Here is an 18,132-nt window from a genome sequence, read left to right on the forward strand (position 1 = left end):
ATGTGAGTCAGAGTTCTCCACTCTAGATTACTTAAAAAACAAGTACAGAAAAAGACTCACCTCAGGGTTGCACTGACTAGACCTGCTTGTTGAAAACTTCAACCCGCCATACCCCTCTCATTAGGACTGTGTGTTTTCTGGTCAACATCTGTGTGATGTGATCAGTTTCTTCCAGTTCAGAATAAAACAGGATTTGTTGTATTTTAAAAGCAACAGTTCCAACCGATACCTTTTTTTCAACAATTTCTACAGTAGGATGCACAGTGGGCCTGATCATTCATCTGAACTGTTACTCAGGGTTGTACTATCAAAAAAATGAGCCTGTGTGTGTTCTGTTATACATCCGTGTGATGTGATCAGTTTTTTCCTGTTCAGAATTAAAATGATGTATTATATTTTAACAGCAACAGTTCCAACCTAGAGATGTGTTTGTAATGTGGAAAAATAAAAATAAACATGAACAAGTATTTGATACACTGCCAATTTTGCAGGTTTTCCCACTTACAAAGCATGTAGAGGTCTGTAATTTTTATCATAGGTACACTTCATCTGTGAGAGACGGAATCTAAAACAAAAATCAATAAAATCACATTGTATGATTTTTAAGTAATTAATTTACATTTTATTGCATGACATAAGTATTTGATCACCTACCAACCAGTAAGAATTCCGTCTCTCACAGACCTTAGTTAGTTTTTCTTTAAGAAGCCCTCCTGTTCTCCACTCATTACCTGTATTAACTGCACCTGTTTGAACTCGTTACCTGTATAAAAGACACATGTCCACACACTCAATCAAACAGACTCCAACCTCTCCACTATGGCCAAGACCAGAGAGCTGTGTAAGGATATCAGGGATAAAATTGTAGACCTGCACAAGGCTGGGATGGGCTACAGGACAATAGGCAAGCAGCTTGGTGAGAAGTCAACAACTCTTGGCGCAATTATTAGAAAATGGAAGAAGTTCAAGATGACGGTCAATCACCGTCTGTCTGGGGCTCCATGCAAGATCTCACCTCGCGGGGCATCAATGATCACGAGGAATGTGAGGGATCAGCCCAGAACTACACGGCAGGACCTGGTCAATGACCTGAAGAGAACTGGGACCACAGTTTCAAAGAAAACCATTCGTAACACACTACGCCGTCATGGATTAAAATCCTGCAGCACACTCAAGGTCCCCCTGCTCAAGTCAGTGCATGTCCTGGCCCGTCTGAAGTTTGCCAATGACCATCTGGATGATCAAGAGGAGGAATGGGAGGAGATCATGTGGTCTGATGAGACAAAAATAGAGCTATTTGGTCTAAACTCCACTCGCCGTGTTTGGAGGAAGAAGGATGAGTACAACCCCAAGAACACCATCCCAACCGTGAAGCATGGAGGTGGAAACATCATTCTTTGGGACTGCTTTTATGCAAAGGGGAAAGGACGATTGCACCATATTGAGGGGAGGATGGATGGGGCCATGTATCGAGAGATCTTGCCCAACAACCTCCTTCCCTCAGTAAGAGCATTGAAGATGGGTCGTGGATGGGTCTTCCAGCATGACAACGACCCGATACACACAGCTAGGGGAACTAAGGAGTGGCTCCGTAAGAAGCATCTCAAGGTCCTGGAGTGGCCTAGCCAGTCTCCAGACCTGAACCCAATAGAAAATCTTTGGAGGGAGCTGAAAGTCCGTATTGCCCAGCGACAGCCCCGAAACCTGAAGGATCTGGAGAAGGTCTGTATGGAGGAGTGGGCCAAATTCCCTGCTGCAGTGTGTGCAAACCTGGTCAAGAACTACAGGAAACATATGATCTCTGTAATTGCAAACAAAGGGTTTCTGTACCAAATATTCAGTTCTGCTTTTCTGATGTATCAAATACTTATGTCCTGCAATAAAATGAATTACTTAAAAATCAAACAATGTGATTTTCTGGATTTTTGTTTTCGATTCCGTCTCTCACAGTTGAAGTGTACCTATGATAAAAATTACAGAACTCTACATGCTTTGTAAGTAGGAAAACCTGCAAAATTGGCAGTGTATCAAATACTTGTTCTCCCCACTGTATATGGGTATTTCATTGATATTTGTTTTTGTATTTATTGCATTTGTTTTAGGCATAAGGACAAATAAATGTACTGATAATTCCGTACAGTTGCATGTTTTCACAAGCTTGGGTCCCAGGAAATCACAGAATTTCTAATTTGGGACCCAGGATGAACATGTTGAAGAACCCCTGATCCAGAGAATAAAGCAATAAGGAGAGTAGTGGCTGATGAATTATGGAAACAATATCAATGTGGATATTGCCCCAAAATCCCAGGAAACAATAAACTAATTCAATTGTGTTCCGAGCCTAATATATCAGAGATTTCCACTTCTCTAACTGGACGTGTGTTATTTGTAACTCAGAACAGGGTCAGGGAGAGACCAGCCCGGTTCTCATGAAAAAATGCTTAAATTATCTAGGTTTACAATGGTTTTGCTAGACTTTGTTGTCAGACAAAAAATATCTGAAAATATAGAATAGCAGACTGGTCTGTGTCAGAGAGATCCATCTCAGTTCTGCAGAAGAACACACAGAGCTCAGGAAAAACATACAGTTGAAATCGGAAGTTCACATAAACAAGTTTTAATGACTCCAACCAAAGTGTTTCAACCACTCGACAAATTTTTGTTAAAACTTCTTAGGGCTTGCAATCCCGTTAACGGGATGATATGACAACAGCCAGTGAAAGTGTCAAATTGGAAACAGAAATATCATAATTAAAATTCCTCAAACTTACATGTATTTTATACCGTTTTAAAGGTAATCTTGTTGTTAATCCCACCACAGTGTCCGATTTCAAATAGGCTTTACGGCAAAAGCACCACAAATGATTATGTTAGGTCACCACCAAGCCACAGAAAACAGCCATTTTTCCGGCCAGTCACAAAAAGCACAAATAGAGATAAAATGAATCACTAACCTATGATGATCTTCATCAGATGACACTCATAGGACAAAGATTGTACTTTTTGGAGAAATGTCCTCTGGTCTGATCAAACAAAACTAGAACTGTTGGGCCATAATGACCATCGTAATGTTTGGAGGAAAAAGGGGGACGCTTGCAAGCCGAAGAACACCATCCCAACCGTGAAGCACGGGGGTGGCAACCTCATGTTGTGACCAAGCTTTAACTTCCTGACTGATGTCTTGATGTTGCTTCAATATATCCACATAATCTTCCTGTCTCATGATTCCATCTATTTTGGCAAGTGCTGCAGCATAACACTCCCACAACATGATGCAGCCACCCCCATGCTTCACGGTCGGGATGGTGTTCTTTGGCTTGCAAGCCTCCCACTTTTTCCTCCAAACATTACGATGGTCATTATGGCCAAATAGTTATATTTTGTTTCATCCGACCAGAGGACATTTCTCATAAAAAGTACGATCTTTGAACCCACATCAAGTCGCAAACCGTAGTCTAGCTTTTTTTATGTTGGTATTGGAGCAGTGGCTTCATCCTTGCTGAGTGGCCTTTTAGGTTATGTCGATATCGGACTCGTTTTACTGTGGATATAGATACTTTTGTACCGGTTTCCTCCAGCATCTTCTCAAGGTCCTTGCTGTTGTTCTGGGATTGATTTGAACTTTCGCACCAAAGCACATTCATCTCTAGGAGGCAGAACTCGTATCCTTCTTGAGTGGTGTGATGGCTGCATGGTCCCATGGTGTTTATACTTGCGTACTATTGTTTGTACAGATGAATGTGGTAGCTTCAGGCATTTGGAAATGCGAGAATAAATGATGAACTGAAGAAGGAAATTGGTCACTGGCTTCCAATCAGTACTGCTTTTGTGGGGGTACAATCAGTGTCCTTTTGGCAGGTAGAATTGACTTCCTTAGACATGCAAATGCCCTTAGGTAACACCTTTCCTGCAAGCAATCTAGAAAGGTATGCTCCATTCTTTATATGAGCAAACACTTAACTGAAGTTACCCTACATGAGCAAAAGTATGTGGACACCTGCTTGAACATCTCATTCCAAAATTATGGGCTTTAATATGGAGTTGGTCCCTTCTTTGCTGCTATAACAGCTTCCACTCTTCTGGGAAGGCTTTCCACTAGATGTTGGAACATTGCTGCAGGGACTTGCTTCCATTCAGCCACAAGAGCCTTTGGGCACTGATTCTGGACGATTAGACCGGGCTCACAGTGGCCTTTCCATTTCATCCCAAAGGTGTTTTGATGGTGTTGAGGTGAGTGCACTGTGCAGGCCAGTCAAGTTCTTCCACATTGATCTTGACAAACCATTTTTGTATGGACCTTGTGTAATGGGTGTTGGGTGTTGGGTGTTGGGCTGTCACAAAGTTGGAAGCACAGAATCGTTAGACCTAAGGGCCTAGAGGCCAGGTGGTGAAGTCTGATTCATCACTCCAGAGAAGGCGTTTCCGTCCAGAGTCCAACAGCGGCGAGCTTTACACCGCTCCAGCCGACGTTTGGCATTACACATGGTGATCTTAGGCTTCTGTGCGGCTGCACAGCCATGGAAACCCATTACATGAAGCTCCCAACGAACAGTTCTTGTGCTGACCTTGCTTCCAGAGGCAGTTTGGAACTCGGTAGTGAGCGTTGCAACTAAGGACAAACCATTTTTAAGCTCTACGCGCTTCAGCACTCGGCGGTCCCGTTCTGTGAGCTTGTGTGGCCTACCACTTTGCGGCTCAGCCGTTGTTGCTCCAGGACATTTCCACTTTACAATAACACCCCTTACAGTTGACCAGGGCAGCTCTAGCAGGGCAGAAATTTGATGAACTAACTTGTTGGAAAGGTGATATTTATTTATTTATTTTACCTTTATTTAACTAGGCAAGTCAGTTAAGAACAAACTCTTATTTTCAATGACGGCCTAGGAACTGCCTGTTCAGGGGCAGAACGACAGATTTGTACCTTGTCAGCTCGGGGGTTTGAACTTGAAACCTTCCGGTTACTAGTCCAACGCTCTAACCACTAGGCTACCCTGCCGCCCCATGAAGGTGTCATGTGCTCTTCAGTATGCGCCATTCTACTGCCAATGTTTGTCTCCGAAGATTGCATGGCTGTGTGTTAGATTTTACACACCTGTCAGCAACTGGTGTGGCTGAAATAGCCAAATCCCCTCATTTGAAGGGGTGTACACATACTTTTAGATATATAGTGTACATTACAGATTAATTCACATTTCAATTAACATAAAACAGTCTGTTTATCTGATTGGATTAGTCAATAGCAACTTCAGATGTGGTTATATCAAGTCAGTCAGATTACCATAAAAACAGTGCATTTGTAGTAAAACTCTCCTCCATTTGAGAGAAAACCAAAGAGCCAGAATTTAAATATTTTTCAAGAACAATTTAAGTTAAATCAAAACAACTTTCAAGCAATTTGAAAATGACAGTTGCTTGTGAAACCAGTTGCTTGAAAGTTGTTTCGATTTAACTTAAATTGTTCTTGAAAAATATTTAAATTCTGGTTTAGCATCTCAGTTTACAGCACCCAACATTAGCACACCAATGGTAAGGTCATGTTGTGACAAAGCAATGACTTTCATAGCACACAGACACACACTTAGCCATATGCACCCCGCATGCGTCTTCACAGGAGTCATGACATTCAGTCTGTATACATCAAAGAAAAGTAACCTACATCTCAAAGGAATATAGAAATGATTAAACACCCCATAACCAACATCCTACGTTTCAGGACGAGCAGAACAGACGCTCTGCACAACCCCAAACGTCTCTGCATCGTATGACCACTTCTGGACAAGACTTACAATACCTAACTGAATAGTTGGTTTTACTCTGTGGGCTGGCAGGCTGCCTAAAATGTGCAGGAGGACTTCCTCTGCCTAGGTTCCAACAGGCCATACAAAATTCACAACAACCCTTTGTTGGCTGTTTGGGATTAGCCTCTGTACCCATCTCAATAGCTGCAATAGGAGCCCACTCAGTATCTTGGCTCACTCGCACACCAGAGAGCAGCGTGAACACACACCACACCCCTTGGCTGGACAGACTGTGTCCATCGCGCTGAATCCAAGACCGACAAATCCATTTGGAGCCTACTTTGCGCTCTGATGTCCTCTGGGACTTCACAGATGTATCAAGCATGTTCAACGCGAGTTTGCTGTGTCGTAATTCATTCTTCCAAAAAAAAACACAACAAGCTCTAGGATGAACATCTTAGATGCGTTCCTTATGCATGCCAATATAATGCCAGTAATGAAGAATTTCATCCGTAGTCAAATAAAATGTAAGACCCTTAAACTCCTTTTGAATCAAATCCTTAAAATAAGTTGATTGCCATAACTCAATTGCTTGTATATTCGCCACTACGTACTCATTATATATCAGTGAATAAACACATTTAGTCCAAAGTTGAACTGGCAATATATTGGCATGCATAAGGAACACATCTAAGACGTTCATCCTAGAGCTTGTTAAGATAATACTTATGGTTGGGCTGCCTTACAGAACTATAAAAAGCATATACATGACCATGGTAGCAATTGAAAAAGAACACTGGGGATTATGGGGAAATTAGCAGACCAAAGGTGAAGACAACAGTTAACCTGCCAAGAATGAATCCAAACATTACACTGCTGACTTTGTGCATTTTACAATAACGAAATCAATAACGAAATCTGAAAGTACTCCGGATACATTAAACAACAAGGTATTTCAAGGCACTTTTATGACTCAAGGAAAGAGCCTTCAACTATAAGGTCCTTTGTTGAGGATCTTCTAGCTTTGCCAATGAGGAACTGAAGCAAGCACACTTGTTTGGAACACAGCCCTGCATCCCCACCATCACACAATTACTGTTGTTAACGCCACCCAAAAGCAGTCCATTTTTAAATCGCAATCTGGGTCAGGTGCCCTTGTTTTAAAAGCTTATTCTATGGCCAACATGGCTTGCTCAGTTCTAAAATAACATGGTACAGTGTTCGTTGTTCAAAAGGCACTTCAGACAGATTGTCATTTTGGTGCGCATAGAATTGAGTCATGAGAGCATTCCGCAGCCGTGTTAGCTGTGTTCCGCGGCTAATTCTGTTCAGGACAACCCAGGGTATAACAAATGTCATCCTTGTAACTGTGGATCAAACATAGTGATCATGAATGTTGACACCGTAAATTACAGGAGTTTTCAAATATGGAAACGTGAAGTGCACATTTGGACTCACGGGTGTGTGGTTTGCTTGTATTAAGCTTGGGCAGTATTTAAATCATCATACTGACCTCGAATACCGGCAATGAACACAAGGGGCGCTATATTCAAAAGCCACAGCCTTTGCAATCCGAAGGTTAGTAATGCTAAAAATGTAAAATCCCATAGAGGATGCTAACTAAATGCTAATGAGCGCATTGCAAACACTTTATACAGTCTCTGACCTAAACTATTTTCAGGACAGACATCCCAGCTCATAAAGTTATACAAAATGTTTGTGGCACACACAAAACAAATAGACAGCAAGGCTCTTGATCCAGGAGGAGATGATCAGCCGTTACCAGAAACTGATTTTGGAAGAAGCTAACCACTTAGCTAGTTGGCAAACTAGCTACTAAATTAGCAAATCAAATGCACAACTGCAGAGTAGTTAGCATATTTTAGACAGTTAACTTAATAGTTATAAGATATCTAGCTGGCAAACATTTAGTTGTGAATTCCATACTGTAACTAGATCACCTGGTGAGTGCTGTACAACAGTGAGGCTCCGGTCTGTCGACGTTGTGTGCTCGTAAACAAACACCACGTGACCTGTAAATTTCATAACGAAAAATTATGTGACGGGTGAAATGAAGAACGCAATCTGCACAAGCTGACTGCTGGTATTTATTTAACAAGTAGCCACAAATATTCAAAAGTAAAAATACAATTTAAATAAAACTTTATTTTTAAAGAAATAGTATTGAAAAACTATCCCGTGACAATTTCCAAATACCTCGGTATACGGTATACCGCCCAAGCCTAGCGTGTATGACATAAAAGCAGTATTTATTATAATCCTCAACATCTCTTTTCTAAACACATCTACTCCTCTCCATTTACAGCATTTCCTTCACTCAGACAACAACAAATGTGCAAAAGTCTCCCAATTAGCAGGATGGATGGGGGCATCTCGTCTCGCATGGTGCTCCAGGTCAGAACGGCTGTCAGCCAAAAACCCATACGGTGCTGTGAAGCACAGATCCAGAGCTATGAATACATGTACAGCATGTTACTGTAAAGCCACTGTTCCAGTTTAGGTGCTTATCAATGACAAAATCTGCCATTTTCAACCAGTATATGGGATGACAGGGTCTGTGAGTGGACAGTAGTGTTGTCACCATACCAGATTTTCTTTGGCAAAAAAATAAAACATGAAGCAGACTAAACTCTATGGTCTTTTAAACCCGACTTTTGTAAAACAGTGTGTGCTATAGCTTGCAAAATAAACACACCTGACTCTGGTTGACTGTTTAGGACCGTTTTCCTTAGTTCGCTTAACGCTCTGTTTCCTTACTTCCTAGTATGGTGATACTGGTAGCGTGACAACACTAGGGGAAGGGATACGTACTTGGGACAAGCCCGTGGACTCAGGACACACACAGGGACAAACGACAAGCCACAGCACCATAGACCTCTCTGTCTAATAAATTGTAGGCCTATGTACACGTTTAAGTGATAGAGAGAATTTGTATTATATGAACATGTAATATATGAATGAGGGCGAAAGCATGCCTCGGTTTCTCTCAGTGTTGTGTCAGTCCAGGACATTTCCTTAATTCTATTACTCTCATTTTAAATCAATGTAGTTCTGTCTATTAATGTTGTGTATTATGTTTCGTGTGGACCCTAGGAAGAGTAGCGGCTGCTTCAGAAATAGCTAATGGGGATCTAATAAAAAGAGTAAATCATTCATTCAGCATTGGGGGCTCAGAAACTGACACCCAGTGAGCCTCATACATTTATGGATGTGCCGGGGTAACGGCATTCTGATGAATGTTTCTCTATCTCTGCTCCACAACACAAAGCCATCCCTAATGTGTTTACAGGAGGATTTGAAATGTCTCACTCTGTTCGCCTTCTCTATAAGAGACTTGATAGAATCTGTCCTCATCAGGCCCTTCTTCCATTCTCTCTCTGTTTACTACCTTCATCTCTTTCTCTCTCCGTGTTCTGTTCTTTATGTAACCACATTTCCATCACAACGAGAACCAACCATCCAGTTCTCTCCCTCTGTGTCATGAAGAGCGTAGATTGGTAAACAAAGGTCTAAACAGAGGACAAACTGTCGAATAAAGTGCAGAATTGCCTTCCCTCAAACCCAGAGAAACCAGCTGGGAGATCTGCCCTATAAACATTATGTAGAAAGTCTGCCTTTTCATCTCCATTCCTGATAGAACTTCTCTCAACTGACTGACTGTCATCACAGTACTCACAAATCCACCCACGCACCCTCCATCTCTCCACCTCTCGCTGCTCGTCAACATCCATCTGGCAGCCTCTCCTTCTCTCTGTCTCCGACGACAGTCTACAGACTTCTCCCAGACGACGGTCTACAGACATGATAAATGCCTCAGTTCATCTTCTAAACATGCTAGAGTTTCATCTGATTTATACCAGAGTTTAATAACTTCAAGAGGAAATGAAAGGAGATTGGGAGAAAAGAGCTAGATAGATAGAGGATAAACATAGCAATTGAAGGAGAGCGTCCGACACGCTAAATTTATGTCCTCTTTAGTAGAATATTATCTGGAGGCTGAGTCTCTGCTCTGCCTCTGCCCTGCCTCTGCCCTGCCTCTGCTCTGCCTCTGCTCTGCCTCTGCTCTGCCGCGTCTCTGCCCTGCCCTGCCGCGTCTCTGCTCTGCCCTGCCCTGCCGCGTCTCTGCTCTGCCCTGCCCTGCCGCGTCTCTGCTCTGCCCTGCCCTGCCGCGTCTCTGCTCTGCCCTGCCCTGCCGCGTCTCTGCTCTGCCCTGCCCTGCCGCGTCTCTGCTCTGCCCTGCCCTGCCGCGTCTCTGCTCTGCCCTGCCCTGCCGCGTCTCTGCTCTGCCCTGCCCTGCCGCGTCTCTGCTCTGCCCTGCCCTGCCGCGTCTCTGTGCTCTGCCCTGCCGCTGTCTCTGTGCTCTGCCCTGCCGCTGTCTCTGTGCTCTGCCCTGCCGCTGTCTCTGTGCTCTGCCCTGCCGCTGTCTCTGTGCTCTGCCCTGCCGCTGTCTCTGTCTCTGTGCTGCGCGTCTCTGTGCTGCGCGTCTCTGTGCTGCGCGTCTCTGTGCTGCGCGTCTCTGTGCTGCGCGTCTCTGTGCTGCGCGTCTCTGTGCTGTCCTGCACGTTTGTTGTCCTTGTCCCTTGCCGAGGGCCCCGTGAGGGGTGGAGAGAAGCAGGCTGTGTCTCAGATGCCTCAGCTTCTATGTGATGACCGCCTGAGAAAAAAGGCTGCAATACTCTCAGCTGAAATAATGAGACAGGATAATAGCACTGTCAAATACCAGCAGGAGAGATAGAGACGCACAGAGAGAGACAGAGACACAGACAGAGAGACAGACAGAGACAGAGAGACAGACAGACAGAGAGCACAGGGGAAGTAGTCAGTACAGTAAATCCAGATGAAGTGTGTACAGGAGAGCTGTCAGTACACTACTCCTCTCCTGGTTAATGCTGTTTGCTCATGGTCCATCCCCCTTACACAACTGATCTGGTGTAAACCAGACGCTATTCATTATGTAGGAAGGACGACACAGCGTGTGCGTGTTCTTGTGTGTAACAATGTGGTGTGTGAGGTGAGGGAGTGGACCATCCATCTTGCCAGTGATGAACAAGTCAACAGGTAGTCAGGTAGATTAAAGCCTGTTCATCCATGTGATAGAGAGGAATGTACAGTGACACAAAGCATTAACACACCACTGACCTCATGAATACTATTCTGTTTCTCTTTGAACTTTTATACTCCATTACCAAGTCAAAGCCTTCTGTCCCCAAAGACCTCTGTACTTTACACATTTAGTTACATGGATGTGTCTCATCAAACGCTGTGGCTGGCTGACTGACACTTATCAGACCAATGACAACTGTAGGGGGTTCTACTCCTTCAAACTATCTGAAAAACAACCGAAGTGGCGACTCAGGCAATGAGGGTCTGATATGAGAACAACACAGACCATTTCTAATATTTCCACAAATCTGCATCAAGAAAGCAAGCATGCAGGACAATGCACTGAATAAGTTACCTATTTTAATTCCGTCTAGCCGCTGATAGGTCAAAGGTCACACAATCCCAGTCCCAAAAAGAGATGGCATCTTATTCTCAGAAGAGCCATTTCTATTGAATTAATGTTAGCAAACATTCAGTCTGCTAAAATCAGTGAACGCTCCACAAAGGAAGACCAGGGGGCAGAAAAAGTTGTTTTTATTTTTAAAGGAGACAAGAGGAAGGGTTAGGATCAGACTTTTCACTTGAAGAACATTGGAAGTGTGGAAGTTTGAGTACATTCCTTGACAAAACAAGCGCCCCTCAATGTGTGCAGCTTTCATTAAATCATTACTAGGGAATTAAGTGCCTTGCTCAAGGGTACAATGGCAAGAGATGGCATTCAGGATAATGATGCCAACGTTCATGTTGACGGCTCACAACACAGCAGACTTTTCCCCAACGGCCACAGGATTTGAACTTAAACTATATTTAGAATAGCCTATCATTTTAGAGGTCAGTGAAACAAACCACCGTGACTTCTATGATTGTGGGTTACAACACGGACCTTTCTGACTGCGTCGAGTAAAATGTCTCACCTGTCAGCTGGTTCCTGCTAAGAGAACAGTGATTGTCACAGTCAATAATGGTCACGTTCTCCACTCAGAAACCCTTACTGATGTTGGACTACGGTCACATTCAGACCAGCCCAGAGACCCACAGTGCACTGCTTTCATTCTCTCCCTTATAGACACAGCTGGAAAATAAATAATAGGAGGTTGCTGTTATTTCTCAAGGTCAAGTGACTTGACTCTCACCACGTCTGCTGTGCTGACAGTTGGTGCGTAGAGGTTTGTGATCGAAAATTTGTGGAGAGCATCAGTGATGTTCCTCTAATGCCTGGAAGGCTGGGGATGAAATCCAGTCACAAGGTCTTTCGCAAGGCCCGATAAAGGCCCTACAGAGATTTGTCAGACAATGAAGTGAGCTGCAATTCTATTCATAGCCTGGGTCGTCCAGTGTGGCCCCTAGCACATTAGAGGGATCCACTTGGGTCATGGGCATTAGCACACATAGCTGACTATTTGGAGTGATGGATGCACTGGGCAGATGAATCAACAAGGTGCCTGACTGATCCAGCTTAATGTGTAAGCACAAGCATTCCAGTCATCTGTAGAATTCTCCCCAGGCCATTACATTAGCTTTCCACTTGGTGCTAGCTGCTAGAGTATTTTTAGCGCTAGAGACTACAGAGAGGTACATTTAAACAACAGACAGTGAATCAAAGTGAAAGGAAGCAAGATAGCGTCTTCCTCAGAGGTTATTCCTCCTATTCTTCACACAACACATCAGTAACTGGTTGAACAAACAATGGTGCTTTTTCAATAACTAGCCCTATTTAAAGGCTTGTGTGAAGTTTTGCTTTTGGTGTCTGAGATACAGGCTTCAGAAGGCCTCAGTCAGGTGAAGCATTGAGACATGAGCTCCGTTTCAGATAAAAACCACTAATGAATCAAATCAGGCCTTTTGGCCCCAGACACACAAGCACTGTTAGTTGATGGAAAAGTGCAGCTTCCTTTGGCCAATCCCAGCACAGCAGGTTCTTTATGGAGTCTAAGGAGAGATGAGGACCTGAAAGAGAACAGCCATCAATGGCTCTCAGTCAGTCTACCTAGAGAACACCTGCCTCTGGTCTGGTGAGGACATGAGAGGCTACTAGTCCAGAGTAGACTTGTCTTCTGTTTGGTGCCTAATGAAAAGGCCCTTGGTAAAGGGTGCAGAGAGGAGTGTGAGCTGGGGCAGGCAGCAGAGACCCTGATCACTACTCCGGGCTTCCAGGTGATTTCTGTTCCTCTTCATTCCAGCTCACTAATGACCACAACTGGAAATGGAATCACTCAGTGGAACAATGTCTTTAAACATGTATACAGGCCAGCTTTTCCCCCCTCTGTCTCTATGTTCTACTGCATCTTAATGGACCCTCAGCATAAAATAGATGACCAACAACAGCAGTGGGAGTTCTGTTAAGATGGCAGATGACAAACAACAGCAGTGGGAGTTCTGTTAAGATGGCAGATGACCAACAACAGCAGTGGGAGTTCTGTTAAGATGGCAGATGACCAACAGCAGCAGTGGGAGTTCTGTTAAGAAGGCAGATAAGTTAAATACTAGCTACCAACTTACCTTGGCTTACTGCATTCGCGTAACAGGCAGCCTCCTTGTGGAGTGCAACGAGAGAGAGGCAGGTTGTTATTGCGTTGGACTAGTAAGGTTGCAAGATTGGATTCCCCGAGCTGACAAGGTGAAAATCTGTCGTTCTGCCCCTGAACGAGGCAGTTAACCCACCGTTCCTAGGCCGTCATTGAAAATAAGAATGTGTTCTTATTAACTGACTTGCCTAGTTAAATAAAGGTATAACAAACAAAAAAACAAAAACAAACAAAATCGTCAAATCGGCGCCCAAAAATACAGATTTCCTATTGTTATGAAAACTTGAAAATCGGCAATTCCTATTAATTGGTCGAACTCTAGTAGGGACTGGCAAACCATCCAGGTGTTTATCAGTAGCTGTTAAAGTGTGTCACTATGTGGAGCTCAGTTAAGTGTGTATGGTGACATAGGCTTTGAGCGGACTGACGAAGCTGGGTATTTGTATCTGTGGTGTCGCCCTAGTCCGTGGTGACAGGTATCTGTTGGTGACAGACATAAGCACACCAGCATACATAAAATGCACATAAACACACACACGGTAAATACATCTACGTGGACATACACAGTACATCTTACACTCACGCATTTCCCTTCAGTATCGCTTAAGACAAATGCACACAAACACAAAACACTTCAGCCAGTTCCGTTGACTTATCAGGCTGCCACCTTTGTGTGAAAACAGGCTTAAATCAAACAGGAAGCACTCAACCTGTTTTTCTGTACAGTGTCTTTTTGGTACCGTTTCTGCTGAAAGAGGCCAATAGCAGCTTTTATGCTACTGAGCCGCGTATTGAGAGGAAAGCCGTGGTGAATGTGATTCCTGGGTGTGACTGTCTCTTTGTTGAATGTTTAGTAAGAGGAGGGTCTGACAAAGAGAGAGGTACGTCACTCCAGATAAGTCACTTTAGGCATGGAGCCATTGAACCTGCTGCTCAGATCCTGTGGAGAAATATAGAAGATAAAAATAGAACCACCTCAGAGTGAGTAATAGGTCTCCCATTTCCCCCGTCTGGCCGTAATGCCCCTTAAAATCCATGCCTTGTGGCCAAAAAGTGGCCATTGTGCCCTTGGCCTGAATATAAAAATTGTAATTCTCGTCTCCCGACTGTCAATCGCCACTCTCCGAAGCACCTCTCACTCACATAATTATTTATGGACATTTACATACAGTTCAGTTCATTCATTTATGTACATTTACATTCAGTTCTCAACAATTTAATTGGCTATTTGGTTCATGGCCATGGTGCCAGTTATACAAGATGGAAAGTCTCATTTAATATATTTACCAACAACTCAAAGAAGTCAACATGTGTAATAGGTGACTAAAAGCCCGAACCCAAACCACTGAGGATATTAATAGCCTGAACCCAAACCAATGAGGATATTAATAGCCTGAACCCAAACCACAGAGGGTATTAATAGCCTGAACCCAAACCACTGAGGATATTAATAGCCTGAACCCAAACCACAGAGGGTATTAACCTCTCTGGGATATGTGGGACGCTAGCGTCCGACCTGGCCAAAAGCCAGAGAAAATGCAGAGCGCCAAAAACAAATCAATTACTATAAAAAATCTAACTTTCATGAAATCACACATGCAAGATAGCAAATTAAAGCTACACGTGTTGTGAATCCAGCCAACATGTCATATTTCAAAAAGGCTTTTCTGCAAAAGCAAACGATGCTATTATCTGAGAGTAGCACCTCCGTAAACAAATTAAAAAAAACATATTTCAACCCTGCAGGCGCGACACAAAATGCAGAGATAAAAAATATAAATCACGCCTTAACTTTGACGAGCTTATTCTGTTGGCACTCCAATATGTCCCATAAACATCACAAATGGTCATTAATTATGTCGATACATCTCCAAAATGTCCATTTATTTGGCGCGTTTGATCCAGAAAAACACAGATTCCAACTTGCGCAACTACAAAATATCTCAAAAGTTACCTGTAAACTTTGCCAAAACATTTCAAACTACTTTTGTAATACAACTTTAGGTATTTTTTAAAGTAAATAATTGATCAAATTTAAGACGGGGTTATCTATGTTCAATACAGGAAGAAAACAAACTGCCGCTACCTTTCTGGTCACGCGCCTCTAACAAACAGTACACTGAAGTGACCCTAGTTTTGAACAGGGCTACTTCTTCATTACACAAAAGAAAAACCTCAACCAATTTCTAAAGACTGGTGACATCCAGTGGAAGCGATAGGAACTGCAAGAAGGTCCCTTCGAAATCTGGATTCCCAATGAAAACCCAAAAACAAAAACAAAATCTGAATGGTTTGTCATCGGGGTTTCGCCTGCTAAATAAGTTCTGTTACACTCACAGACATGATTCAAACAGTTTTAGAAACTTCAGAGTGTTTTCTATCCAACTTTCTATCCTACTAATACTAGGCATATCTTATCTTCTGGGGATGAGGAGCAGGCAGTTGAATTTGGGCATGCATTTCATCCGGAAGTGAAAATACTGCCCCGTCACCAAGAAGTTAATAGCCTGAACCCAAACCACAGTGGGTATTAATAGCCTGAACCCAAACCAGAGTGTATTAATAGCCTGAACCCAAAACACAGTGTATTAATAGCCTGAACCCAAACCACAGAGGGTATAAATAGCCCGAACCCAAACAGGGTATTAATAGCCCGAAACCAAACAGGGTACTAATAGCCTGAACCCAAACAGGGTATAAATAGCCTGAACCCAAACCACAGAGGATATTAAGTAAATTTCACAAGAAGCCACTAATGAATGTTAATAATATGCAGAGCAGTAAAAATCACAAAACATTTATGCTAGGATCTGGTAAAAATGGATCTATTCCTTGCTGAAGATGTGACATGTTCAAATAATGCTAAATTCTTCAAATATCTGTATTTTCCAGGCCTCCTGCTGCGCGAGTTACGTTGACACGTACACACTGAAGAAGTAGAAGGGGAGGAGACAGAGGCAAGGTAAGTAAATGAATCAACAAGCAAAGAAACAGCAGACAGAGCAGGTTGTCACTGTTAAGATGTCAGAAGCTCGAGTTCCTCTTGTGTTGGTTCCTGAGTAGAACATCCAAGCCATTTCATTTCTCCATCTCTCTCTCCAGCTGGGCCTCCAACGTGTCAGGTTGGAGTCCAGGGTTAAATGACAACAGACTCCAGGGCAAATAACATGTCATCAGTATTCATTATATCAGTGACAAGGGGAGAATTCAACCTCAGCCCCCTGTCATTCCAACATGCCTCTGGGGATTCGCTGAAGGTTAATTTATTTAAATCTCCCATCCACTCATCTCAATTCCATTAAACTAGACTAATGAATCTTTGGTTTGCAGTCTAATCAGCTTTCTACTGTCAAAGGCCCACATCAACTCACCAGGAACATTGTGTGTATGTGTGGTGTTTTATAGAGCTCCAACAGTTACTATAGATACTGATAATGGCATATGAACTCCTACGGATACGTGTGTGTGCGCGCGTGCGTGCGTGTGTGCGTGTGTGATAACCTTGGTCTAATCTTTCTAATTACATAGCGTACATGGTAATAAAGTCAAAAGGCAGACATCTAAATCCTCCTTCTCCCACTGGAGCTCTAAACCATAGCCTCAAACTCCATTTCCCATCTGTCCCCTCTCCACCACACACTGGATTGTTATAGAATCCAGTCTTATCAGAGCATGTAGCAAAACAACTATCGTACAGGCAGACCTTGGGCATAAGGACCAGCCTCATTACAACATGTTATATGTCAGCGTTAAAGGTACAGACAGATGTTATGGAAATGACTCTGAAAATGGCTACTCTGTCAGTTTAATTGTCAGTGAAGCCATTTCCAGTCTGTTTCAGATGGTTTACAGCTAATGTCAAACTGCCTATCTGGTCTGATTGGCTGGCTAATGAAAGAGGAACCAGGGAGGGACAGAAGAGTCAAACCCCTCACAAGCCCAGTTGGCTTTGATGGGCTTCAACTGTGGCATGTTGTGTCAGTCGTCTTGTGTGGCAGGGTTTCGTAACAGCGGGAGTCACTGACTGGTGGTCCATTATCTATTGAGGTTAATAAGCACTTTCTCAGCTGGGGTGAACTGGTCAAATATGTCCAGTTCTTTTTGCTCCGATTGGTATTACATTACTGCTCATTCTGAGAGAGGGAAGGTGAGTGAGGGTATAGTATGCGGCTTTGGGGGTCGACACACACCCTCCTTGGTGGTAATTTACGGTGATCAGTCTGATAACAGATGGGGGATTGAGGCAGGAGCACTGTTACAAACAGTATATAAGGGGAAAGTGGGTGCTGGAAGTGACAGGCACTTTGTTGGTTAAGGAATTGATGCCCTGATTTAGATGAAGCTGAACTGGGCTCAGCTGAGCAGTGAACCTTCGAGACAGACCAATAGATCAACTCACACTATGGATCTGAACTGGTGCCTGCTCTCTCTTCTCGCTTTATTTTGTCCATCTCTCCCTCAGCCGTTGAGAAATGTCTATAGAGAAGACCCATAGGTAAACACAGCTCTCTGCGTAAACTTCCTCTATCGTTTGTTTGAGACTCATTCAGTGGTTTCTCAAATCATAGTAATGGAGAGAGCAGGAGGCCATGACAGCTTTTCTTGAAGAGCTGCCAGACTCTTATTGAGAGAAGTCCAATAGTCAACAGGTGTCCTGGCTAGCAGCCTGGCTGGCACAATGCAGTGTATTGCCGAAACTGCTACTAGAACATTACACACAGTCAAAAAGAGACAGGCATTAGAAC

General features: G+C 43.3%; 1 protein-coding gene across 5 annotated transcripts in view; it reads right to left on the reverse strand.

Annotated features, from left to right (window-relative positions):
* Positions 1-18,132, reverse strand: part of LOC110488996 (ecto-NOX disulfide-thiol exchanger 2) — a 309,872-nt gene that overhangs the window by 153,875 nt on the left and 137,865 nt on the right. The gene's annotated exons all lie outside the window — the stretch shown is intronic.

This window comes from Oncorhynchus mykiss, chromosome 14 (assembly GCF_013265735.2).
Source record: "Oncorhynchus mykiss isolate Arlee chromosome 14, USDA_OmykA_1.1, whole genome shotgun sequence".
In the NCBI taxonomy this organism is placed as follows: Eukaryota; Metazoa; Chordata; class Actinopteri; order Salmoniformes; family Salmonidae; genus Oncorhynchus; species Oncorhynchus mykiss.